Here is a 26,562-nt window from a genome sequence, read left to right as displayed (position 1 = left end):
TCTCAGTACCACCGACCAGGGATTCCATAACTCTTCCTAATTTTGGGGAACATTTCTACGCAGAAACACTAGTTTTCCCAGTATATGGGTATATATTTATATTCCAGTATATATTTTTGACCTATTATCTTACATGCTATGTACAATATTGTAATGATAGGGACCTGTATTTCAACAGGTATGGATTCTTCATGAGTAGTGATGGGCCAAACAACCCCCTGTTCGGTTTGCACCAGAACATCTCGAACAGGGAAAAAGTTCTAGCAAACATGAAAACTCTATAAAAGTCTATGGGACAAGAACATGAAAAATCAAAAGTCCTAATTTTAAAGGCTTATATTCAAGTTATTGCCATAAAATCTGTATGGGGACCTGGGTACTGCCCTGATCGTTTTTACAGGAGCAGTGATTTTATTACTGCTTTAGGTGAAGCAATAAAAATGAAACATTCCTTTAAATATCGTGCCTGGGGGGCTCCTTTAATGTGCCTGTAAAGTGGCGCATTTGTGCGATGTATGGAGCCTGCTGCAGCAATACTGACATTTCTAAAGGAAAAAATGTCAATTAAACTTGCTCGTGGCTGTAATGTATTGTCGGCTCCTGGCAATACAGATACAATTTTTTTTAAAAAAACGGCGTAGGGACCCCCCCAGTCCATACCAGGTCCATTCGGGTCCTGTATGAATTTTAAGGTGAACCCCATGCCAAAATCCATACCAGACCCTTATCCGAGCATGCAGACTGGCAGGCCAGGATGAGAGGGGGGGGGGGGGTCCGAGCGAGCGCCCCCCCCCCCCTCCTAAACCATACCAGGCTGCTTGCCCCCAACATGGGGAGGGTGATGTGGGTTGCATTGATGATGATTTACATTGAGAGACACTATTTTTATTTTTTAATAAAGGACTTGTCAAAAACGTAGGTCCTATGCAATATAAACAGATGCGTAAGTTGTGGCGTAGGTAGTAAGAGACACTATTTTAAATGTATTTACTGCCTGCAACCACAAATCCTGAGATAAGACCCATGTCATTTTCCAAGCCTTTTTTGGCTGGTATTGTAATCTGCATTTGTATTTTGTTGTGAAGAATCCCATATAGTTGAGAAAAAAAGCCATGTTTAGTGCTGGCTTGTATTGATAATGGCAGTACTGGAATCTGCTGCACTGTCAGTTTATGTGTACAGGCCTGGGCTACCAAGGCAGGCCTAAGGTGTAGGTACTAAAAACATTTTTGTCTTGGAAGTCCATACTTTTTTTTAAAGTATCCAGTATGTGCCATGTTTTAAAGGCTAAGATCACTTTTTAAATAAAATAAATGCACATTTTTTTGCAGGTACAAAATGTACATTTATTATTTTTTTTCTTAGCTTAGCAGACTGTAGAGCATTGCACCCATGATCAGCAGATCGTGGGTGCAATGTCAGGCTCCTGCAGGCACTCAGTGAAGCTCTCTACCTGTACCTCCCGTACAGGCAGACAGTTACTGAAGTCTAGGAAGTGTCAATGAACTATAAGAGCACTCATCAGAGCACTCATTGAGAACTACAAGCTGTCTGCCATGGTGGAGAGCTTGTAATTGATTGTAATTGATCTGTGTGAATAAACAAAGCGGCTGTATGGGCAGAGCCCTGAACAGCTACTCTGTTTTTAAAAATGTGACTGTGGGTGCAGGTAGAGGATTACAATGGGGCATTAGTGGATACATACTGCATTAGTAGATAAATACAGGTGTAACATGTTACTAAAAGTGCAATTATTATTTAATGATATTGTCTGCATATAGCTGATACATACTGTATATCTAATGCCCTTCTCATACCACAACCTGAAATCTTTTACTTTGTTAAGTTCCTCATAGGTCATATTGAATCATATGGGAATATACTGTGTAAATCTTTCATAGTTCAGTACAACTTTCATTGCTTCCGTATTTCATTAGGAGGAAAAGAAGGGGGTATGCTGCTGCAAAGCAAAGGTGTCAGCTTCCAATTGGGAAATTAGTGGGTATCTTGTAAAGTGAGATAGCAAAAGACCCTGTATAAGATCTGTCAAATCCTCCTTATCCCAACCTGATAGCTGCTGAAGCTGTGAAGCCAAAAAATATGTCCTTGAATGTGGAAATGCTAGATCTCCTGCATCTTTAGCAATTTGTAGCATAGAAAGCTTTATACGAGGGTGTTTTTTTTTTCCATATTAAATCTCTAAAGCGGGAAACAATTTTCTTAGCACATTTGAGTGATCCACACACATGAACTGTGTAGGATGTAAAACAGTTGAGGTGCCCATACCACTCCGATAAGATTAGTTAGAGGTGAAAAATTAGGGTTTAGGTAAACTATTGGATTTTTAGAGATGCTGACAGCCAAATATTTAAAGGTATCAACTGTTTTACCTTGAGAAGCCTAAATCGGTAAAGTCTCCTTTAAGGGGTCTAATGGGAGTATGACTGACTTGTCCCAATTTATTTGAAACCCAGAGAGCATTTCAAGCATTGATATTAATTGCATGAAGGAAGATAAAGACTGCTGAGTATCTCCTAGGAAAAGCAATACGTCATTGGCCTACAGGGCTATTTTGTCTTCTCTAGGTCTCCTCTAAATGCCTACTATTGTTGTCAATTGCCTTATTGCTATTGCTAGCAGCTTCACAGTCAACAAATATAATAGCGGTTACAGTGGACACCCTTGTCTTTCAGGCAAAAATTGTTTGGATATCACATTATTGATTTATTGTTTATTATTATTGATAATTATTCTAGCTGGCAGGGAAAACTACAGTTATTGCATCCATTTAGTAAAAGAAGGCCCAATCCCAAACACTGCTAGGACTGCCCACAGGTATTGCCACTCTACACTATCAAACACCTTAGTGGCATCTAATGATAGTATTTAAAGAAAGTGCAGCGCTGATAAACAAGTCCAACTGTTCAGAAGGAATCAAATGATGTGCAAAGAAGCAAATGCGGATGGAAATCGGGGAAAGATCCAGCCAGAACCACCACCAACACCAAACCAACTCTTACCCCACGCGTTGACCCCCTATTACGGAGGGTCAAATGAGCTTGATGTTTTAATCTCTGGCTATGAAGCCACAAGTGCCTCTCAGGTCTTCAAACCAGGAAGGTGCAGTCCAATTCAGGTTCCTCCAGAGGCGTACCGAGCTCATAGATAAAAAAGGGGCAACTCATGGGATAGTGCATTCCAACAAAGCAATTTAATCGATAAAATATAACTCACATTTAATCAGATGACAGATCACAGTAAAAAACTCAGAAACCGTTTGTTTCCAACCATAAAGATGGTGTGTGATGACGTCACATGTCTGGTCTCCTCCCTACACTTTTCGTCAGCAATGACGTCGTCAGGGGTGTGACCAGCATGCGGTATCGCGCATTATATACAGGAAATAACACAAGCGGCCAGCTGATAAATCAATTGCGTTCCACCAGGCGGAAGAGAGGCTCTCACCTCTCCCACTATCCTGGACTGCATTTCACACACGGGAAGCAAGAGTTACAAGCCATTGGGACATTAAAAATAAATGGATCTATCGATCCAAAACAAAGAAATTACATCACAAAAGGGGTCACCCGAAAAGGCAGCACGCCCCTATGAGTATAGCAATAAATAAAGAATAAAATATTCATGAGTTGATATACTAACAGTGAGCTAAAAAATATATATAAAAAAATATATAAATATAAAATAGGAATAACTAAAAAGATTATATTATTATTCCTTAAAAAAAAAAAAAAAGTTTAAAAATGAGATACGTCCTAAAATACAATTTAGAAAAAAGGCGCACACCCGGACTTAGTTCCATCACATGATTCTAAAACAGCAGTCACAAAAAATGTAAATTAACAACTGTGAATAAACATATACCTGAATAAATTCAGTGGATAAATGTCAATAAATTACAGCTATAATCAAAAAAACATTAAACCAAAAAGATCACATATAAATCAAGTCAGCTATTTGCAATGAACGCATTGACGTCCCATTTCACATTCATACCATATGGGACGTAAGTTTTGGCTGTGTATAGCCACCAAGTCTTGAGCCTGGAGATCTCCCTAATAATATTACTTCCCCTCCAACTTCCAATAAAGCTAACAATGCCCAAAAAAATAAATCCACTCGGATTCCTATTGTGGTAAAGTGCATAGTGTTTAGATAAACTATGACCTGTAAAGCCCTTTCTGATGTTGGCTACATGCTCGTTCAACCTGGTCTGCAGCATCTGTTTAGTGCGGCCACTATACTGTAGGCCACAGGGACAACATACAACATATACCACATTCTTAGAAGAACACGTAATGAACTGTTTAATGGGAAAAAGTTTGTGCGTAGCATGTGATTCAAAAGATGTAATCTTCCTAGCTCTCTCTGCATTTAGTGCACAAATAGGGCACTTCTTGCAGGGAAAAAACCTTTCATGTTGTGAAAAAAAGAAGGCTTTTTAGGGGAATCTATGATGTTGGGGGCTATTTGCAATCTCAGCGGAGGGGCTCCCCTAAAAACAAGCGGGGTGTTTCTCTGGAAGCAAAGATCCTAAAACTCGATAATTTTATTGTAATACATTCCAATGTTTCTTGAAAATATTCTTAATAACATAGTGCTGACTGGAATAAGAGGTAAGGAATGCAAAATCAAAAGGTTCAGTGGTCCTCCAAGGTTTAGGTGCCAATAACTCCTCTCGACTTTGGCTCCCAGCATAAGAGAAAGCCTGTTGTAATTCCACAGGGTCATAACCTTTTTCCAAAAATCTGGATGTGAGGAGCTGAGGACCCCGGATTCTTTCACAAAGTCTTCATATTCTGTACAGTTTTGCTCACGGCGCAAGAACTGGCATCTAGGTACAGATTTGAGCCAGGCCGAATGGTGGCAACGGCCCAGATCTATAAACCCTTTTCTGTCAGTCTCCTTAAAGAACGTGGTGGTAATAATATTTCCTGCTTTCACCTTAATCTGTAGATCCAAGTAATGTATCTCTTCTTTGCTGAACTCATGTTGCAAGGCAATACCTCTGTCATTGGCTTTCAACAAAACAATGAATTCAGCAAGTGACTCAACACTGCCTTCCCAGAGGAGGAGGATGTCATCTCTGTACCTCCGCCAAAGTTGCAGCTGCGGCCTAGGCCGCCCATAGATGACGTCCTCCTCCCATTTGGCCATAAAAAGATTTGCCATACTGGGTGCAAATTTGGCCCCCATGTCAACACCCCTACTCTGCAGGTAATACTTATCACCAAACCAAAAGTAGTTGTGTGCCATGCAGAAGTCCAGTAGAAGCAGAACAAAATGGCATTGTCTGAGATGAAGAGTTTCATCCCCCGACAAAAAATGCTCAACTGCTTCAAAGCCATGCGTGTAAGAAATCACTGTGTACAGGGAAGCCACGTTTGCCATTACTAGGAGATACGTCTCCTTCCACTCGACTTCACGTAAAACATTGATAACCTGTGCTGAATCCTTTAAATATGATAGGGTACGGGTATCCAGAGGTTGCAGAAAATGGTCAATATATTGGCCTGCCCTAGATGTTACTGAATTGATCCCACTAATAATGGGCCTCCAGGAGGATCAATTAAACTTTTGTGGATCTTGGGTGGAAAATAGATAACCGCTGCCCTCGGAGTATAGGGACCAAAAAAAGCTTTTTCCTTCTTAGTAATGATTTTAGTCCGGTAACCTTCCTCCACCAGGCCCACAAGTTCCCTCTTGAATTTAAGGGTAGGATTGCCGGCAAGAGGGGTGTACGTGTCCCGATCAGACAGACGAAGAAGCATTTCATCATTGTAAGCCCACCTGTCTAGAATTACTATACCACCCCCCTTGTCAGCAGGATGCACCACAATATTGTTCCTTTCTTTAAGGGAAGGTAAACCCTTTTTGAACTTGGCATTCTCTCTGTGATTTGCAAATTTAAGCTGATCTATATCCCTAGCCACCAAATCTTTAAATATGGCAACAGAAGGAGCCACCTTTCTAACGATAGCACTGCATTCTGCCCTTGATTGTCCATGGGAAGTTCTATGTTTAAGAACAGTCTCCTAATATTAGTCATATAGTTAGTTAATTTATTAGCCAGGGCTCATGTCAGTATCTTCACATTTGAGGTAGGAAGCGATATAGGTTGGTTGGATTTTGGGAGTCCAGATTGCTCATTGAGAGAAGACTTCTTCAAACACTTTTAGAATCTTCAGTAAATGACCATATTTGTTATATATCTCAGATGGAAGTCCATCAATTCCAAAAAACATTATTATTTGAGGAATCAGCTACAGTTACAATCAATTTTTCTACGTAAGGGGAGATTCCAAGAATTGTCATTCCTCAGTTGTCAACTGGAGTATATCCAAAGTTTACAAAAAACTGCACTACGTCTATCAAAGGGTAACTGACCTTTGTTTTTTACATGTCCTCACAGAACTCAGTAAAGCAATCCACTATTTCTTCAGTTTTATAAGTAAGCCTACCTATTTTGTTTTTTAAAGCCGAAATCTCCAGGATCTTGTTGTGGTTGAACAATTACTGCCAAAAGATGGCCTGTATTCCCCTCTCCTCAAAATATTTTTGTTAAAAAAAAATGCTTATGTTCAGCCCGAGATAATAGGATTTTTGTCTTACTATAAAAAAATCATTTTCTCTGAAGTTCATTGACGGACGCAGTCTTCTTGTTCTCAATAGCAGTAGGGTTATGCTGCCCGCTACAGGAGTAGGACACTAGGCAGTAAAATGTTCTTGCTACGCCTATGGGCAGTCCCAGGGGGTATACCCTCTCTCCCTGCTATAGGATGTCAGTTTTGTATCAAAGCAGTGTCAGAGAAAACAATACCACCCCAACTCAATAATAGAGGGGCGGGAACTGTGTCTGTCAATGAACTTCAGAGAAAAGGATTTTACGGTAAGACAAAAATCCCATTTTCTCTATTGTTCATTGACGGATGCAGTCTTCTTGTTCTCATTAGCAGTAGAGACGTCCCAAAGCAGTGCCATAAAAACAGGAGGGGTGGGAACAGCAGAAAATAATGAACCACAGCCAACCAGGCATCATAGGACTCATCAGAACAACAAGATGAGACCCACCTGAAAAAACAGTAAACACCCTCAAGGGAGACTAGAAACACCCTTAAACGGCGGTCTGCAAAACTTTGTGGCCAAAGGAAGAATCTGCAGATACCAGCACATCCAACTTATAAAACATTTGTGAAAGTATGAACAGACATCCAGGTAGCTGCCTTGCAAACCTGAACTACAGATGCCTGATGGTGAAAAGCCCAGGAAGCACTAAGCGCCTGAGTAGAGTGCGCCTTAAAAGGGAAAGGTGGAACCTGACACTTAATTGAATAAGCCTGCACAACCGTCTGTCTAATCAACCTGGAAATAGTCACAGCAGATGCAGGCAGCCCTTTCTTTGGTCCATCCATGAGGACAAAGAGAAAATCTGACTTTCGAAAAGACTCAGTAGTCGCCATGTACACACTGATTGCCTGAACTTCATCCAAAGTATGCAATGCAAATTCCTTAGGATGTTTAGGCTTAGGACACAAGGAGGGTAACACAATGTCCTTATTTAAATTGGGAACTGGAAACCACCACTTTATCCCTGTGAACCACCAGATAGGGAGAACAACAGGACAACACCGTCAGTTCCGACACTTGGTGGTAAAAAATAACCACCAAGAAGGTCACTTTCTGAGATAAAGTAAGCAGGGGAATCTCCCAAATATTTTCAAAAGGAGGTTTCTGGAGAACCGACAGCACCAAATTAAGATCCCAAGGTGGCAACGGAGGAGCCAAATGTCGCACATCCTGGATAAAACCACGTCCTTGGGAATGGGTGGCTAATAGCCTTTGGGAAAAAATGGCCAAGGCCGAAACCTGACTCTTGATAGTACTCAAGGCCAAATTTTGATCAACCCCCCGTTGAAGGAAAGCCAAGATCCAAGACACCAAGTAAGACCGAGGGGAAACCCCAAGAGACTCACACCATGCAATATACGACTTCCAAGTGCGATGATAGATCTTTCTAGAAGTCGCTTTTCTCCCTTTAAGCAGAGTGGGAATCACAGAAGCAGACAATCCCCTGTCCTTCAGTACCTGACTTTCAACAGCCAAGCTGTCAAAGCCAGCGCCTGTAAAGCAGGATGGAAGATTGGTCCTTGAGACAGCAGATCCTCCCTGAGAGGAAGTCTCCAAGGAATCTGCAACTAGCCTGACCAGGTCGGCGTACCAAACCCGGCGAGGCCATTACGAAGCCACAAGGATGACCTTAATAACTTCCGCCTTGATCCCGCGAAGAAGTTTCGACAGCAACCTGAGCTGGGGAAAAGCATACATCAGCCGATACTGACGCCACGGAGCCACCAGCACATCTGTGGCGTCTGCCAGAGAATCCCGAGAGCGGACTACAAACCTCTGCACTTTCCTGTTGCTCCGAGACACCAACAGATTTACGTCTAGAGTGCTCCAATGAAGGCACAGCTGCTGGAACACCTCCAGATGGAGAGATCATTTCCCTGGAGCCAAGGTCTGCCGGCTGAGGTGATCCGCCTGCTAATTTTCCACTCCCGGAATGTGAACGGTGGAGAGAGCCGGAACAAAGCGTTCCACCCACCGAAGGATGCCTGCCACCTCTAAGGTCGCAAGGAAACTTCTGGTGCCCCTTGGTGATTAACATAAGGCACAGCCGTGCCATTGTCCGATTGAATGCGCACCCCAAATGTGCTCCGTCCAGTGGATTAGGCAAAGCCTGATTTCTCTCAGCTCCAGAACATTGATCGGTAACCTGGATTCCTCCAGAGACCAGACCCCTTGAGCAGAAAGCTTGTTGAGAACACCTCCCCACCCGGACAGACTGGCATCCGTGGTGATCACTGTCCAATATATGGGAAGGAAGGATTTTCCTTGTTTGAGAATCGGGGACTGAAGCCACCATAACAGGGTCCCCCTGGTCACCTGGCTCAACTGGATCTGATTGTCCAGAGAACTTGGATCTTTGTTCCATTTGAGAAGAATTTCCTTCTGGAGTATTCTCGTGTTAAATTGAGTGAAAGGCACCGCCTCGAAGAATGACACCATCAGTCCCAGAACTCTCATACAAGTCCGAAGGAACGACCATTTGCTGGACAGCAATAGCTGAATCGCAGACTGAAGTTTTTGAAGTTTATCCGGAGGAAGAAACACCATGGCTGAGGACGAGTCCAAAGTCAGGCCCAGATAGTCCAGCCTCATGGAAGGAACCAGGGACGACTTCTGGAGATTCACAACCCACCCAAACTCCTCCAGAGTTCTCATGCTGATCTCTAAGTTTGTCACCAGCACCGTGGGAGACTCTGCACGGAGAAGCAGATCGTCCAGCTAACCCAGGTCCGATAACCCCCCCCCCCGGCGTAATGAAGCCAGGATTGGAGTCAACACCTTTGTGAAGACCAAGGAGCAGAGGCGAGACCAAAGGGTAACGCCACAAACTGATAGTGATCCTCTCCCATGGCAAACGCAGAAACCGTTAATGTCTAGGATGTGAAGATAGGCATCTTTGATGTCTATGGAGGCCAGGAAATCCCTCTGGGGTAGGGAAGCCACTACCATGCGAATGGATTCCATCTTGAATTTTTGAACTGGCACGAAGCAATTCAGTGCCTTCAGGTCCAGAATCAGATGCACCTTGCCTGGGGACTGTAAACAGGTTGGAGTAAAAGCCCTGAAAACGTTGCGAGAACAGAAATGGAACAAATACTCCTTGTTGTACCAGGTCCTGTACCAGCCCAAAGAGAGCCTGTAAGCGATCTGGGGACAGTCACACATTTGAAGGGAAAAACCTTAACAGAGGGACGGATTGAAACTCGATCTTGTAGTCAGACCATATGACCTCGTGCACCCACTTGTCTTGTATTTGGGAAAGCCACAGATCCGGAAACCGGCAAAGATGTCCCCCCACCCCAGACACAGGTTAAGGGCGCACCTTCAGGCTGAAGGGGCCTTATCTGCAAGTCTGGGCAAACCTGATTTCTCTTTTCCAGACCAGGGTCGCTTGGAGCCACCGGAGAAGGCCTTGAAGGACTTTGATCCTTTATCACTTGTCCCTGAGGGACGAAAAAACATTTTTATGTGCTGAAAAGGAGGGACTCTGTCTGTGACGAGGGTCCTTACCCTTGTTAGACTGTGAGAGAAAGGTACTCTTACCCCCTGTAAGACCTTTAATAATGTCATCAAGGGGTAGATCAGTCAAAGTCTTCTTAGAAGTCTGATCCGCAGACCAGCAATTTAGCAACAGTATACGCCAGAGGACCACTGCCGACACCGACAGTCATGCCAATATTGGAGCCGCATCTAGCGATGCGTAACAAACAAAAGACAGCCCCTGGATCAACTGGCCTGTCAGCTGCTGAAAAGCAGGAGGAAGTTGTACCCCCTCCAGGTCACGGTGTAGTAACTTAGCCCAGTCAGTCAAAGTTTGTGACACGTAAAAAAGTAAAGTAAAAGTAACCTGCGCCTCAGTCACAGTCGCAGCTGCGTCCTCCATTTTCAGGGTCCCACGCACAGATACAACCAGTGCATCCACTAGTACCTTCTCTTGCGTGGTTCCGGAGGTAGAGGTGTCATCCTCACTTTCAGAGGAGACAGGGCGCGAGGTAGTAGACCCGGCAGGGAGACCCACGTCTGCGGTGGCTGAATCAGATTCAGAATCTGACACATCAGATGAGGCAGGGGTAGGAGGGGGGCGTTTTTTGGCACCCCGTCCTTTACAGGCCACCTCCACCCCGGACACAAAGGATTCCAAGACCGCCGACAGTGCATCTTTAGATAGCTGGGATCTGGAAGGCCCTGCGGCCTCCTTAAGGGGGTCAGATGGGGAAAAATGTTCTCCAGGGTCCATGTTACACCAGTGGAACCCCGCAGCAAAAAGTTGAAAAAAAACTTTTGGAAAACATCCCACCGCATTACAGCACCCCAAGAGGTCAGGCAGAACGCACAGAGACCCCCAGCAGAGAGAGAGAGACCCCCCAGACTCACCATCCCACCAAAGGTGCACCAGGAAGGCCCAGAACGTCTGCACAGCACGTGTCTGCAGCAATCTCAATCCTCATTGAAAAACATTGTCAGCACTAGGGTACAGGGAGGGGCTCCACCACCACAAAAAACGCCTCTAGGGACTCTAAGAACATAGTCGCCATTGATTTACAATGGGATCCACCGCAAAAAGGCCGTGCCAGGTGTACCAAGATCTCCTCAGTACATGTAGGCTACAAGAGAATGGCGGCCCTGCGTGGCCTACAAAGTTTCTAGGGGCCCTCGAGGGGATCCACGGCCTCCTGGACAGGATCGACAGGAAGGGGCCCTGGCAGAAACAGGTAAATCCCCACCCGCACGACTGATCGTCTGGTCGCTGGCGGTGCAAGCCCCCCCCCCACCCCCACCATCCGCCTAAGCCCAGTCCCAGCCCCCAGGAGTAGCTCCAATCACCCCATAGCCCCAGTAGTGAGTGGGGGGGAAGGGGGACAGGTTGGGGGGTGCGTGACAGGACAGAGGGGAACCTGGGAACGCAAGGGTCCGACCGTCCCAAAAAGGGGCCCGCGTCCACCCCAAAATCCACCAGGGAGAGAGGTGGGGAACAGTCTAATCACCATACCAGTAACAGACGGGTGCCATTTCCTGGAAGAACCCCTCGCCGCCGAAGTGGGGGGGCTGTCGGCCAATAGGAATGCTACAACTTGGACCTAGACCCGGTCGTATGTGTATTCACAGGAAGCCTTGTATTTTTAAAGTAATTCAGCAGTCTTGGCTCCTATTCTCCAAGTGTCCCCATAGCAAACCGCTTGCTAGGGAGGCACTTGTGTGGGCTCGATCCTGACCCATGCTGCATGTGTCTATTGACACACACAGTGCGGCTTAGCCCCACCCCCCACTATCTGCTCAAAGGAGTTGATTAACAGCAGCTGGAGCCAATGGCTCTCCCCTTTGAGAGAGGGGAGAGAAGGAAAACGATGCTGCAGATAGGCATGTCGCTGGATCAAGATCAGGTATGTATTTCGGGGGAAAGGGGGCTGGGGGGGGGGGACTGGCATGGAAAGGTTTTTTACCTTGATGCATTAAGGTATAGAACCTTTTACCTTTACAACCATTTGAAGAATGAAGGAATGAAGTCTTCCTCTGATTGGCTGAGGTGGAGAAGTGGGCAAATGAAATCACAAGCTCCACCTCAGCCAATCAGAGGAAGTCTTATATGCATTCATAAAAATACAAGGCTTCCTATGAATGTCTGAACTGCTCAGCCTTTCTCGACTTTGTACTGGCACCAGACAGGAAGTCCCCTTACCCCTGCTGAATCACAGCACTGTACGCTGATGCTATGTATAGTTTATACAGCGTTGACGGCATCTGCAATCCTTAGGGAAGGTAATGGTTCATTGGGGCTAAATTGGCCCAAAATAACTATTTAAAGTAACACAAAACCTGGAATTGGGCTTTATTGCTCAAATCAATTTTTGTTTTCAATCTTTTAGCTGTCCTATGCATAAAAACAATAGTAAATTCATTACTTACCTTCTCCATGCTTCAGTGCCTCTCTCTCTTCCAGACTGATAGATACCCAGCATCATCTAACTCTACCTGTGAGCCCGGGTTGTCATGAACACATAACCTGGGCTTAATGTCATCATGCAGCTTGGGTTCACAATATACAGTATTGTCATATGAAATGGTGCTGACATGTCACAACATTGTGATGTGTAAGCATCCTTAAAGCCTGCCCACAGCAAGAGGAAATACATCACTCATTGCTGGACTGCAGGAATACTCTCCAAATATTGTATGTATGCTTTAATTCAGTGGTTCTTAACCTTGTTGGAGGTACTGAACCCCACCAGCTTCATATGCGCATTCACCGAACCCTTCTTAATTGGAAAAATAAAATATGATTTTATGAGTCTAGTCTCGGGAGGGGCACTGCCAGAAAATAAGGTGTTGATTACAGAACTGAATTAAACGTATCATACAAAGTAAAATGTACAGAGGTCAGTAGTATGTAGGGCAGCGTACAGAGGTCAGTAGGCTGTAGGGCAGCGTGCAGTAGTGAGTAGTTTGTAGGGCAGTGTGAGTGGTCAGTAGTTTGTAGGGTAGTGTACAGTGCTCAGTAGTTTGTAGGGCAGTGTAGCGAGGTCAGTAGCATGTAGGGCAGTGTATAGGGGTCAGTAGTTTTTAGGGCGTAGAAAGGTGTAGAAAGGTCAGTAGGATGTAGGGCAGTGTACAGAGGCCAGTAGCATGTAGGGCAGTGTATACGGGTCAGTTGATTGTAGGGAAGGATAGAGTGGTCAGTAGGCTGTAGGATGGTGTACAGAGAATAGGGCAGAGGACAGGAGTTGACAGGACAGAGGATAGGACAGTGTACAGGGATCAGTAAAGCCACACACCAGGGGGCTGGGAGGACACACACCAGGGGAGGGTCAGGAGGGCACACACTGGGGGGGGGGGGTCAGGAGGGCACACACCGGGGGGGGGGGTCAGGAGGGCACACACCGGGGGGTTGGAAGGGCATACACTGGGGGGAGGATCAGGAGGACACACACTGTGGGGGAGGGTAGTGAGGGCACACACCAGTGGAGAGTCAGGAGGCCACACACTGGGTGTCAGGAGGGCACACATCAGTGGTTGGGAGAGCACACACTGGGGGAGCCAGGAGGGCACACACTGGGGGGGGGGGGTTTGGAAGGCATACCATGGGGTATCAGGAGGGTACACACTGGGGTGGGAGGGCATACCATGGGGTGTCAGGAGGGCACACACTTGGGGGGATTGGGAGGGCATACCATGGGGTGTCAGGAGGGCACACACTGGGGTGGGGGGTGGGAGGGCATACCATGGGGTGTCAGGAGGGCACACACTGGGGGGAGGTGTTGGGAGGGCATACCATGGGGTATCAGGAGGGCACACACTGGGGGGGTTGGGAGGACATACCATGGGATGTCAAGAGGGAACACACTGGGGGGAGGTGTTGGGAGGGCATACCATGGGGTGTCAGGGGGGCACACACTGGGGGGGGGGGGGTTGGAAGAGCATACCATGGGGTGTCAGGAGGACACACACTGGGGGGGAGGTGTTGGGAGGGCATACCATGGGGTATCAGGAGGGCACACACCAGGGGGCATTCACAATGCTTATTGAGCTAAATGAAAAAGACATGCATTTCCATTTGTCAGCTAACAGCATCTCTATGCTAAGCTGCAGTTATTTAGCAGACTTAGCATAGAGGTGCTTGCAAACGAATCCACCATGTACAGCTAGCTGAGCCTACCTCCAGGAACATTCACTCGGCTCCCTCTGCTCAGCTGCTCACACTTCCCTCTTCCAGGCGGGCGCGATCTCCGTGGTCAGGTACATCCCCATCCCGCCCACTCAAGCAGCAAGCAGCCTGCAGGCTGGAAACCTGCTGGGGGAGGTACAGGGGGCAGAGCGTCAAGTGTCTATGTGTAATGGCTGTGAATCTTCCCGACCGCAGCTCTGTTTCTTTGGGGGGGGTTTGGCCTCACAATCAGTAATATTTTCTCAGGGGGAGCAATTGTCCTGTTGCACCCCCGCCGAACCCCTGAGACTGACTCACTGAACCCCTGGGGTTCGATCGAACCCAGGTTAAGAACCACTGCTTTAATTATTAGAATTTAGACAAAAAAAAATAGTGCAGTGAGGGGAAGTGAAAAGCGCTTCCAAAGTTGGGTTTTAACATTCTTACAGGACAGGGGAATGTAAGCATTTTCTTCTGCAGGTAGTGCTCAATATTTTTTTAACAACAAAAAAATTAAAGATGAAGAGAAATTTCAATTCTTAAAATACCGGTAGATCTTTAGCCAAACCATGCCACTTAGCTTTGGCTAGATTATTGGAAGGCTGAAACCTAAAGCTGGCTATGCATCAGTAGAATTTTGCTAGAAAAATTAAGAATTTTGATGTACCTGTAAATTCCAAATTATAGAGTACAGTGCAGGACATAGGAGTTGATTCTTAGACCATGCATTATATGCTGCTACTTTCAGGTGACTGGACACAGGCAAAAGCTTTGCTGGGAACTGCTTTCCAGTGTACCCAAATAACCTCACACACTCTGTTAGGCTCCAAATTTTTTGGCAAGCAGCAAGGAGATTACAGAGGAAGAAAGGAGGGACCTGTGTCCTGTGCTGTACTATTGATATATTATCTTTATCGTACAGGACAGGAGGAGTTGATTCTTACACCATGAAAAGTCCCCAAGGAATACGTTGAGGGTGGGCAACAAAACAGCCAAAATTGCAGCAAAAGGCATACAGAAAAACAAGAAGTGTCAATGGCAGAAACATCTTGTAGCCAAAAACAGGGATCAGCAGGGACTCAAACAGCCAGCTTTTAAAAAAGTGGTTTTAAAAGTGTGACAAAAGAACAAGTAACAGCCCTGCGACCCTTCAGAAGGGTTGATGCTATATGCTGTAAGAACCCAGTAACCCCAACCTCTTGGGGGAATGGCTATGGGTAGGGAAAGAGAGATTCGTTCTTTAGGGGAAGAAGCCCTGAAAGAAAGGCAAAATAACCACCCTGCGTATGAGGAACAGAAGTGGGGTCAGATGGCAAGGGAACTCATGGTAGGCAGCCATATATTATGCCCTCTGCTTCCTCTGTCACTGCTTGGCAGCCTATGTACAGTGTAAAGCAGGTTATATATGGACATTTGTTTGTTTGTGTATATATAATATATATATATTATATATATATATATATATATATATATATATAAAAATATACACACACACACGCACAGTATATTGTCAAAAGTATTGGGACGCCTGCCTTTACACGCACATAAATTTTAATGGCATCCCAGTCATAGTCCGTAGGGTTCAATATTGAGTTGGCCCACCCTTTGCAGCTTTAACAGCTTCAACTTTTCTGGTAAGGCTGTCCACAAGGTTGAAAAGTGTGTCTCTATGAATGTTTGACAATTCTTTCATAAGCCGATTTGTGAGGTCAGACACTGATGTTGGACGAGAAGACTTGGCTCACTGTCTCTGTTCTAATTCATCTCAAAGGTGTTCTATCAGGTTGAGGTCAGGACTCAAGTTCCTCCACCCCAAACTTGCTATTCCATGTCTTTATGGACCTTGCTTCAAAAACTTAAAAAAAAACACGCCATGCCTCTTAGTAAATATCTTGGACTGTCTACTTTCCAAAGGGGGTCATTTGGGGGATTTTCTACTGTCCTGGCATTTTCAGGTCTCAAGAAATGAGGCATCACATCAGGACTAATCGATTTTCAGATATACTGTATATACCATAGCTTGTGGACTCTATAACTTTCCCACAGACTAAGGCCTCATGCACACTGGACGTTATAAAAATGCCAGTAGCTTTGTAGGGAGTTTTTCTGCGTTTTTTTAGCTTTTTTGCATTGGCGTTTTTCAGCGTTTTCAGCTAAAAATCACCTCTCTGCTCTTTTAGTATCTACGACTTTCCCACAATGCAATGCTTGCCAGAATTGCATTGCATAGGTGTTCACACCCATGCGATAAGATTTAGGTGCGAGGAAAAAAGGGTCCTAAAACATTTTGGTGCAAATGTGATGCAATTTGAGCCATTCAAAATATATGGCTCAAATCGCATCGCACAGACATCACATTTCATGTGCTTAGGAATGCGGTGCGTTTTTGGTGCAAATCACATGCGGTGTTCAGCATGCACCAGTGTGAACCCAGGCTATGTTGCATGAACGACACCTCCAAACACAACCCAGGCTTAAAAAAAGCAATACAATAAAAAACGTCAAAAAACACCAGTTAGCAGCGTTTTTTGGCGTTTATCAGAGTTTATTAATGTTAGAGCATTTTTACAGCTGAAAAACGCCACTCAAAACCCACCGCGTTTATTGGCTTTAGAAAAAAAAACATCTGACGGCAAAAACAGCCGCTGTAAAAACGTCCCATGTGCATGAGGCCTAAATAACATACACTGATTTGGGTTATTTTTATCAAAGAAATGTTGCAGAATACATTTAGGTCTAAATTTATGAAAAAAAGATTATTTATTTGCAAAATTTTACAACACAGGTTTTTTTCCAAATTTTTTGGCCTTTTTTCATTAGCAAAAAATAAAAATCCCAGTGGTGATTAAATACCACCAAAAGAAAGCAGTACTTGTATGAAAAAAATGATAAAAATGTAATTTGGGTACAGTGTTGCATGACTGTGCAACTGTCATTGAATCTGCAGCTGCTGTGATCCACCGAGCCGCCTGACATTTCATCTGCAGCCGCTGTTTGCTTTACAAACGCTCTCATCCTACCCAAACCAACCACCCTCTACACAGCTCGAGTGACATCCATCGTTCTTCAGATAACATGCGCGATCTTCACTTCCTCAAGTAAGTGCATCAATTTATATTATTTTATTTCATATCAAAATCTGTCCAATAGCTTTACCCCAGCTAATGGCGCCCTCTCCTTCCACTCTTTTTCACCTTCATTAGGTATTCAGGAACTATCAATAAGAGGAGCTGCCACCAACTTTTATTTATTAATTTATTCTTAAATATAGATTTAAACTGTAATTTTTTTGTGAAAATCAACAACAAGTGGGACACAATCATGAAGTGGAATGAAATTTATTGAATATTTCAAACTTTGTTAACAAATAAAAAACTGAAAAATTGGGCGTGCAAAATTATTCAGCCCCTTTACTTTCAGTGCAGCAAACTCTCTCCAGAAGTTCAGTGAGGATCTCTGAATGATCCAATGTTGACCTAAATGACTAATGATGATTAATAGAATCCACCTGCGTGTGTAATCAAGTCTCCGTAATAAATGCACCTGCACTGTGATAGTCTCAGAGGTCCGTTTAAAGCGCAGAGACCATCATGAAGAACAAGGAACACACCAGGCAGGTCCGAGATACTGTTGTGGAGAAGTTTAAAGCCGGATTTGGATACAAAAAGATTTCCCAAGCTTTAAACATCCCAAGGAGCACTGTGCAATTGATAATATTGAAATGGAAGGAGTATCAGATCACTGCAAATCTAGGAAGACCTGGCCGTCCCTCTAAACTTTCAGCTCATACAAGGAGAAGACTGATCAGAGATGCAGCCAAGAGGCCCATGATCACTCTGGATGAACTGCAGAGATCTACAGCTGAGGTGGGAGACTCTGTCCATAGGACAACAATCAGTCGTATACTGCACAAATCTGGCCTTTATGGAAGAGTGGCAAGAAGAAAGCCATTTCTTAAAGATATCCATAAAAAGTCTCGTTTAAAGTTTGCCACAAGCCACCTGGGAGACACACCAAACATGTGGAAGAAGGTGCTCTGGTCAGATGAAACCAAAATCAAACTTTTTGGCAACAATGCAAAACCTTATGTTTGGCGTAAAAGCAACACAGCTCATCTCCCTGAACACACCATCCCCACTGTCAAACATGGTGGTGGCAGCATCATGGTTTGGGCCTGCTTTTCTTCAGCAGGGACAGGGAAGATGGTTAAAATTGATGGGAAGATGGATGGAGCCAAATACAGGACCATTCTGGAAGAAAATCTGATGGAGTCTGCAAAAGACCTGAGACTGGGACGGAGATTTGTCTTCCAACAAGACAATGATCCAAAACATAAAGCAAAATCTACAATGGAATGGTTCACAAATAAACATATCCAGGTGTTAGAATGGCCAAGTCAAAGTCCAGACCTAAATCCAATCGAGAATCTGTGGAAAGAACTGAAAACTGCTGTTCACAAACGCTCTCCATCCAACCTCACTGAGCTCGAGCTGTTTTGCAAGGAGGAATGGGCAAAAATTTCAGTCTCTCGATGTGTAAAACTGATGGAGACATACCCCAAGCGACTTACAGCTGTAATCGCAGCAAAAGGTGGCGCTACAAAGTATTAACTTAACCACTTGCCTACAGTGCACTTTCACCCCCTTCCTGCCCAGGCCGATTTTCAGCTTTCAGCGCTCTCACATTTTGACTGAGAATTACTCAGTCATGCAACACTGTACCCATACAAAAATTGTGTCCTTTTTTTCACACAAATAGAGCTTTCTTTTGATGGTATTTGATCAATACTGGGTTTTTTATTTTTTGTGCTATAAATAAAAAAAGACTGAAAATATCGTGAAAAAACGCATTTTTCTTTTTTTCTGTCATAAAATTTTGCAAATTAGTCATTTTTCTTCACAGATTTTGGCCAAAATTTATACTGCTACTTATCTTTGGTAACAATAACCCAAATAAGTGTATATTATTTGGTCTTTGTGAAAGTTATAGAGTCCACAAGCTATGGTGCGAATCATTGAAAATTGATCACACTTGATCACACCTGATGTACTGAAGGCCTATCTCATTTCTTGAGACACTAAAAAGTCAGGAAAGTACAAATACCCCCCAAATGACCCCTTTTTGGAAAGTAGACATTCCAAGGTATTTAATAAGGGGCATGGTGAGTTTTTTGAAGTTGTCATTTTTTCCCACAACTCTTTGCAAAATGAAGATTTTTTTTTTTTTTTTTCACAATTTGCCATATTAACAGGTTATTTCTCTCACACAGCACATGTATACTTGCAACTACACCCCAAAACACATTCTACTACTCCTCCTGAGTATGGCGATACCACATGTGTGAGACTTTTTCACAGCCTGGCCACACACAGAGGCCTAACATTCAAGTAGCCCCGTCCGGCATTCTAGGAGCACAAATTACACATATAATTTCCTGACAACCTATCGCACTTTTGAAGGCCCTGGAGCACCAGGACAATGGAAACCCCCATAAAATGACCCCATTTTGGAAAGCAAACAGCCCAACGTATAATTTTTGAGGCATAATGAGTCTTTTGAATATGTCATTTTTTTCCACAAGTTTTTGGAAAATGTGGAAAGAAAATGAAAACACATTTTTTTTTACACAAAGCTGTCAATTTATGCAATATTTCTAACACATAGCATGTACATAGCAAAAATTGCACCCCAAAATACATTCTGCTATTCCTCCTGAGTATGGCGATACCACATGTGTAACACTTTTTCACAGCCTGGCCACACACATAGGCCTAACATCCAGGTAGCGCTTTACACAAAGTTGTCCATTTATCCACTTTAAGACTGGGCCTATTTTTGACACTTGGTGTTTACAAGCTAAAATCATTTTTTTTGCTAGAAAATTACTTGGAACCCCCAAACATTATATATTTTTTTTTAGCAGAGACCCTAGAGAATAAAATGGAGATCGTTGCAATATTTTTTATCACACCATATTTGCACAGCAGTCTTCCAGATGCGATTTTTTTGAAAAAAATTCACTTTTTTTAATTAAAAAATAAGAAAACAGTAAATTTAGCACAATTTTTTCCCATAATGTGAAAGATAATGTTACGCCGAGTAATTAGATACCCAACATGTCATGCTTCAAAATTGCGCATGCTCACAGAATGGCGCCAAACATTGGTACTTAAAAATCCCCATAGGCAACATTTTAAAAATTTCTGCAGGTTACTAGCTTAGAGTTACAGAGGAGGTCTAGGGCTCAAATTATTGGGCGGGACTTGCGTATGCGTTTGCTTCTGCGCGCGAGCTAACGGGGACAGGGCGCTTTAAATTTTTTTTTTTTTTTCCTATTTATTTTATTTATTATTTTTTTATTTTTACACAGTTTAAAAAAAAAAAAAATGTTTTGATCATTTTTATTCCTATTACAAGGAATGTAAACATCCCTTGTAATAGAAATAGGCATGACAGGTCCTCTTTATTGTGAGATCTGGGGTCAAAAAGACCTCACACCTCACAACTACACTAAAAAAGAAAAGAAAAAAAAAAAATTGTTGAAAGAGGAAAAAAAAAAAGCAAAAAAAAAAGCGGCCCTTTAAACCGGTTGCTAGGCAACGTCTTTTGACGTAGCTCCGGTCCTCCAAGACCATAGAGTTGAGTGAGGGCCATCTTGCCCTCACTCGACTTCCTGTCTCTGAGGATCCGGGACCAGATAGTTTTCCCCGCTGCCGGCGGGTCCGGTAAGCTGGGAAAACGTCTGGGACGCGGCAGGAGGGGGGGGGGCACCTCTTCCCCTGCAAAGAAGCTCTTGTACCTTTTTTGGTCGTGCGTTGTTTGCGCGATGTTACCGCGATTCGGCAGGCGGAAATGGCGGCAACATTGAACAGTGTTTGGGGTGCTATTGCAAATCACGGGCAACGCACAGGCGTCCCGCAATTTGCAATGATTTCTGGATTGCGGGCAGAATCGCGGTGATTCTGCCCGCGATCGCTGCGCTCACATGTGAACGTTATGGGTATCAATTTCTGGGCACTGATGAGGTGACTGTTGGGTGACAGGTGACATTGGGGGGGGCTGAGGACTGTGTGGGGGGACCTTTATTAGTGTGATTTTTACTTTTTACAGGGGTACAGAGCAGTAACTCACTATTTCTAGCTCTTCTCCCCTCATACTGGAAACTGTATGAGGAGAGAAGAGCTAGTAACACTGAGTTACTGCTCTTTGTTTACATTTTCTGATCGGCTGTGAATGGATTCACAGCCGATCACTTAGTAAACTGTCACTGTCAGTGACTGTTTACTACCGCCGGTGACAGCTGTGTTCCTACGGAACACAGTGCCACCGACATGACCGCGCTGCGCGCTCCCGATCGCGCATGCGCGGTCATCTCCCGGCCGCCTCCATTGTGATCGGCTGTGTCATTGGAACACAGCCGATCACGTGGGAAACAGCCACGCCCAGTGGCTGTTTCCCCCCTGCCGGTGACGGGGGGTGTCCCGGGGACACCCCGACACCGGCAGTGCACGGCGGCGCGCCCGCGATCGCGCGCCTGCCGTGCATTTCCTGGGTCACGTCATATGACGTCCGCCCAGGATAATAGCCGCACCGTCCCGCCGTCATATGACGGCGGGCGGGCGGTAAGTGGTTAAGGGGGCTGAATAATTTTGCATGCCCAATTTTTCAGTTTTTTATTTGTTAAAAAAGTTTGAAATATCCAATAAATTTCGTTCCACTTCATGATTGTGTCCCACTTGTTGATTCTTCACAAAAAATTACAGTTTTATATCTTTATGTTTGAAGCCTGAAATGTGGCAAAAGGTCGAAAAGTTCAAGGGGGCCGAATACTTTCGCAATGCACTGTATATTACCAAAAGTATTGGGACACCTGCCTTTACACCCACATGAACTTTAATGGCATCCTAGTCTTAGTCCGTAGGGTTCAGTTTTGAGTTGGCCCACACTTTGCAGCTATAACAGCTTCAACTCTTCTGGGAAGGGCTGTCCACAAGGTTTAGGAGTGTGTCTATGGGAATGTTTGACCATTCTTCCAGAAGTGCATTTGTGAGGTCAAGCATTGTGTGGTTGAGAAGGCCTGGCTTGCAGTCTGCGCTATAATTCATCCCAAGGATCTTCTATAGGATTGAGGTCAGGACTCTGTGCAGGTCAGTCAAGTTCCTCCACCCCAAACTCACTCATCCATGTCTTTATGGACCTTTATGGAAGGGCCAACCCCAAACTGTTCCCACAAAGTTGGGAGAATGAAATTGTTCAAAATATCTTGGTATGCGGATGCCTTAAGAGTTCCCTTCACTGGAACTAAGGGGTCGGGGCCAAGCCCAACCCCTGAAAAACGACCCCACGCCATAATCCCTCCTCCACCAAATGATTTGGACCAGTGCACAATGCAAGGTCCATTAAGACATGGATGAGTGAGTTTGGGGTGGAGGAACTTGACTGACCTCAACCCGATAGAACACCTTTGTGATGAATTAGAGTGCAGACTGTGAGCCAGGCCTTCTCGTCCATGTCAGCGCCTGACCTCACAAATGTGCTTATAGAAGAATGGTCAAACATTTCCATAGACACTCTCCTAAACCTTGTGGACAGCCTTCCTAGAAGAATTGCAGCTTTTATAGCTGAAAAAAGTGGGCCAACACAATATTGAACACTACGCGCTAAGACTTGGATGCCATTAAAGTTCATGTGTATGTAAAGGTAGGCATCCCAATACTTTTGACAATATAGTGTAAGTCACATCATGAGTGAGCACACAAAGCACAAAAGTCATATTCCATGTAACACCAGATGTAACAGACACTTGAGTCTCTACCATCCTGACCCTACGTCATTTTCTTAAACAGCAAAATCATAAAAAAGACGCAAAGAAAGGAAACAGAGGTAGAAGACAAAAAACAAAAAAAGAGAGCGGGAATGGGAAGAGGGAGGGGGGAAAAAAAGGGTAGGGTATGGGGCCCCTACTCCTTCTCTACTAGTACGAAGCCATATTTCCTAGAGCAAGTATAGGGACATTGAAGAAGGACCAATAGAACTACTTGTTGTTAGATTTCTCCTCTTTACCTTGCAAGGTTGCAGTAATACTCTCCATGGTGTAAATATAAGCTACTTTGGTGAGCCACAGCAATATCGTGGGGGGGGGGGGGGGAATTCCTGCTTCCCCAGGGAGGTCGACCAACATTGAATTTTTGTATTAAGGTTCTGAGAGATCCGAGTAATGGAGAAGATAGAGACTCAGTGAGCTGCTTTAGGAGCCTTGCACCTGTGACCAAAGCCCCTCTAGTTTTTGGCAAGACCAGAAGATATGCAGCATGGTACCCTCTGCCTTTCCGCAATGCCGAAAGGTGTTCATCGCATCAGGGTAGATGTTCTTCAAGAGAGACAGGACCTTATACCAATGTATGAGGACCTTATAGCTCAGCTCTTGGTATTTACTGGCCACCGAGGGGTAATGAGCAAAATGGAGGACATGGCTCCAGAGTTAAGATAAAAAATCAATTGCAACAAGGGGCGTCCTTGTCTGGTGCCATTGGTCAGGGAAAAATTCACAGAAGTTGCCTCATTTACTTTGACAGCTGCCAGCAGGGACAAATATATAGTGTTGATTACGATTTACTAAAGGCCTCTCCCACTCCAATATGAGTTAGTGTCGCCTTCAGAAATTTCCAGTCCACCCTATAAAATGCCTTCTCCGCATCAGAAGAAAGTAGGCATAGAGGTACTTTTCGAGAATGAGCCAAGTGAATGATATTGAGTGCTCTTGTTGTATTGTCCTTCGCCTTCTTAGGTAGGCAGAAAATTGGCTTAATCAGGGTGAATGACACTCTGAAGGTGAGGCAAAAGTCTTGACACTAAAATCTGTGTGAAAATCTCCCACTCTTTTCAATCGCAGCCCCCTGTTGCATGGGCCCAGGCCCTGGCCTCTCAATAATAGAACTTCTGACTCCCAGATGAAGCCCTCCTGTCTCCTAGGTGGAGCCCTGAACTAAACTCTTAATTATAACCACTATGCACACCTATCTACTCACAGCCTGCTGGTCCCCAGTAAAACCTGGGCACGGGGTTAGAGTGTCCTTTCCTATCAAAGCTCTTTAAAGCATCTGAACTGCAAACCCTGATTTGGGAATTACAAAAGCCAGAGAAAGCTGTGAAACCAACTTTCCTCACTTAGCATAGGCACTCAAAAGGCTCTCCCTCTGCATTTGTGAAAACTCTGTGCTTTTTACTTACACAGTGGCAGTGCTTAGCCCTGTCACTATGTTTGCATATATCATAGGTGTGCGCACAGGCTGTGCTCGATACACTCTAATCACCCCCTGCGGCGAAGATTCCACCTGCTTCCCAGACCTCCTTTCCTGGAGCGCTAATGGCTTCCCTCCCGTTCTGCCAGCTTGTGTGGGGGACATTTTAGGATGAAGAGCGGGGGAAGGGGCTGGTAAATATGTAATTTACTAACCTTCTTTTTCTGAATGAAGACAGTGAGTAATCGGTACCCATCACTCACTGCGTTCATTCATAAATGAAGAATAGTAAACTTTGGAAAAACTATTATTTTGATGCATACTGTATGTGCATCCCAAAATTGAATGCAGAATTGAAAATATTGGCATGGCAATCAAACACTTTTTTTTAGATTTTTTTTTTTAATGAAACTTTTCAAATCTATAATGGTACCATCAAAAGCTCTGGCAAACGATGTTTCTGAATTTTCCACAAAAACATACTTGAATGCAATTCTACTGGTGTATGGCTAGCTTAAGTTAGGTTTCACTGTTGTATGTGAGAGATTCTGCTGACTTCCTGTCCCCATGACAACAGAGAAGGTGAAGGAAAAAAAATCTAATAGGGACATACAGAAAGAAAAAAGATATCTTCCCATTCTATATAAAACTAGCAAATTTCAAAACTGTCTACGGACAAAACATGTCAAGCAGCGGAGGATGTGCTTATCTTGCTTGCATTGTATATATGGATCTCAAGATGTTTATTCTCTGTCTACCTACAGGTACCTACAGGCATGGGAAGACAGCTGGATCTGGTGACCAACTAGTGTTGAGACACTGCAGTTCATCAACTGTTGGATAAATAGCATTTTCCAACAGCCTCTGAAAAAAGGCACTGGGATGAATCCATGCACATCTCTTCCAATTTTTTCCATAGCAAAAAGAAAGGTTATGGAGTGTTCCTATTTACAGTATGTGACATGTAAGTATTGCTTGGGACAGCTAAATTGCTCTTGCACATCCAGTTGCCCATTGTGGTATATGGGCTCCTTTTTGTTTAGAATAATTCCTGAAATTAGATAACTGTAGATATGACAGAACATTTAGTAAGAACCATGTGGAGTCAAACTATACCAGGGATCTTCAAACTATGGCCCTCCAGTTGTTCAGGAACTACAATTCCCATCATGCCTATTCATGTCTGTGAATGTCAGTGTTTTACAATGCCTCATGGGATGTGTAGTTCCGCAACAGCTGGAGGGCCGTAGTTTGAGGATCCCTGCTCTATACTGTACATGTTTGTGTTTGCTTTGTTTTTGAAATGACCATTTAGAAGAAAAATGTATGTCCTACAACATTTTAGACCTATAATAAGACATTAATTCTTCCTGCCGCATGATGCTGCTCCTGTGTAGTAATAAAGCCTATCCACTCTAGAAAGTGTACATAATGTGTCATTGGTCCCCTATTATCTAAACACCAGTCACAATGTTTTTTTTAAGAATTTCCAGTTCAGGGGACATATACAGCTCACAAAGAAATACCAATGAATAGTGTTGAGCGAACACGGACTGTATTATTCGTGTTCGTACCGAATAATTGGATTTTTTGTACCCGAACACGGACACGGACACTTTACTGTATGTTCGGGTAAAAATCCGTGTTCGGTCGTTTTATTTCCGGGTTTTGCATGCTTTGGCGCTCTTTTCATGGCGGGCTTTCAACAGCCAATCAACAATCGTTTAACTGGTGTGCCTTAAGCCATCCCAGCCATGCCTGCAAATGTCTCAGTAGCTGTGATTGGCCGTCTGAAGCATGTGACCAAGTCTTTATAAGTTCGAGGCAGCCGCAGCGGCGTCATTATGCTGCTTAGATTCAGGGACAGAGCACACATCAACGTGCTGGCTGCTGATTAGGGAAAGATAGGCAGGAAAAAACCATTTGTGTCCGGATAGAATTGAGGGACAGGTCGGAGTGTTTAGGCAGGGCGAGTTGTAGGCATTTTAGGGATAGAGTCTGCTGAATTATATAGGGTCAGTGTCTTCTACAAACTAC

This window comes from Pelophylax lessonae (genome assembly GCF_965119305.1).
Source record: "Pelophylax lessonae genome assembly, chromosome: 7".
NCBI classification, from domain to species: Eukaryota; Metazoa; Chordata; class Amphibia; order Anura; family Ranidae; genus Pelophylax; species Pelophylax lessonae.
The sequence above is the reverse complement of the archived record's forward strand: the minus strand, read 5'-3'. Positions refer to the sequence as shown.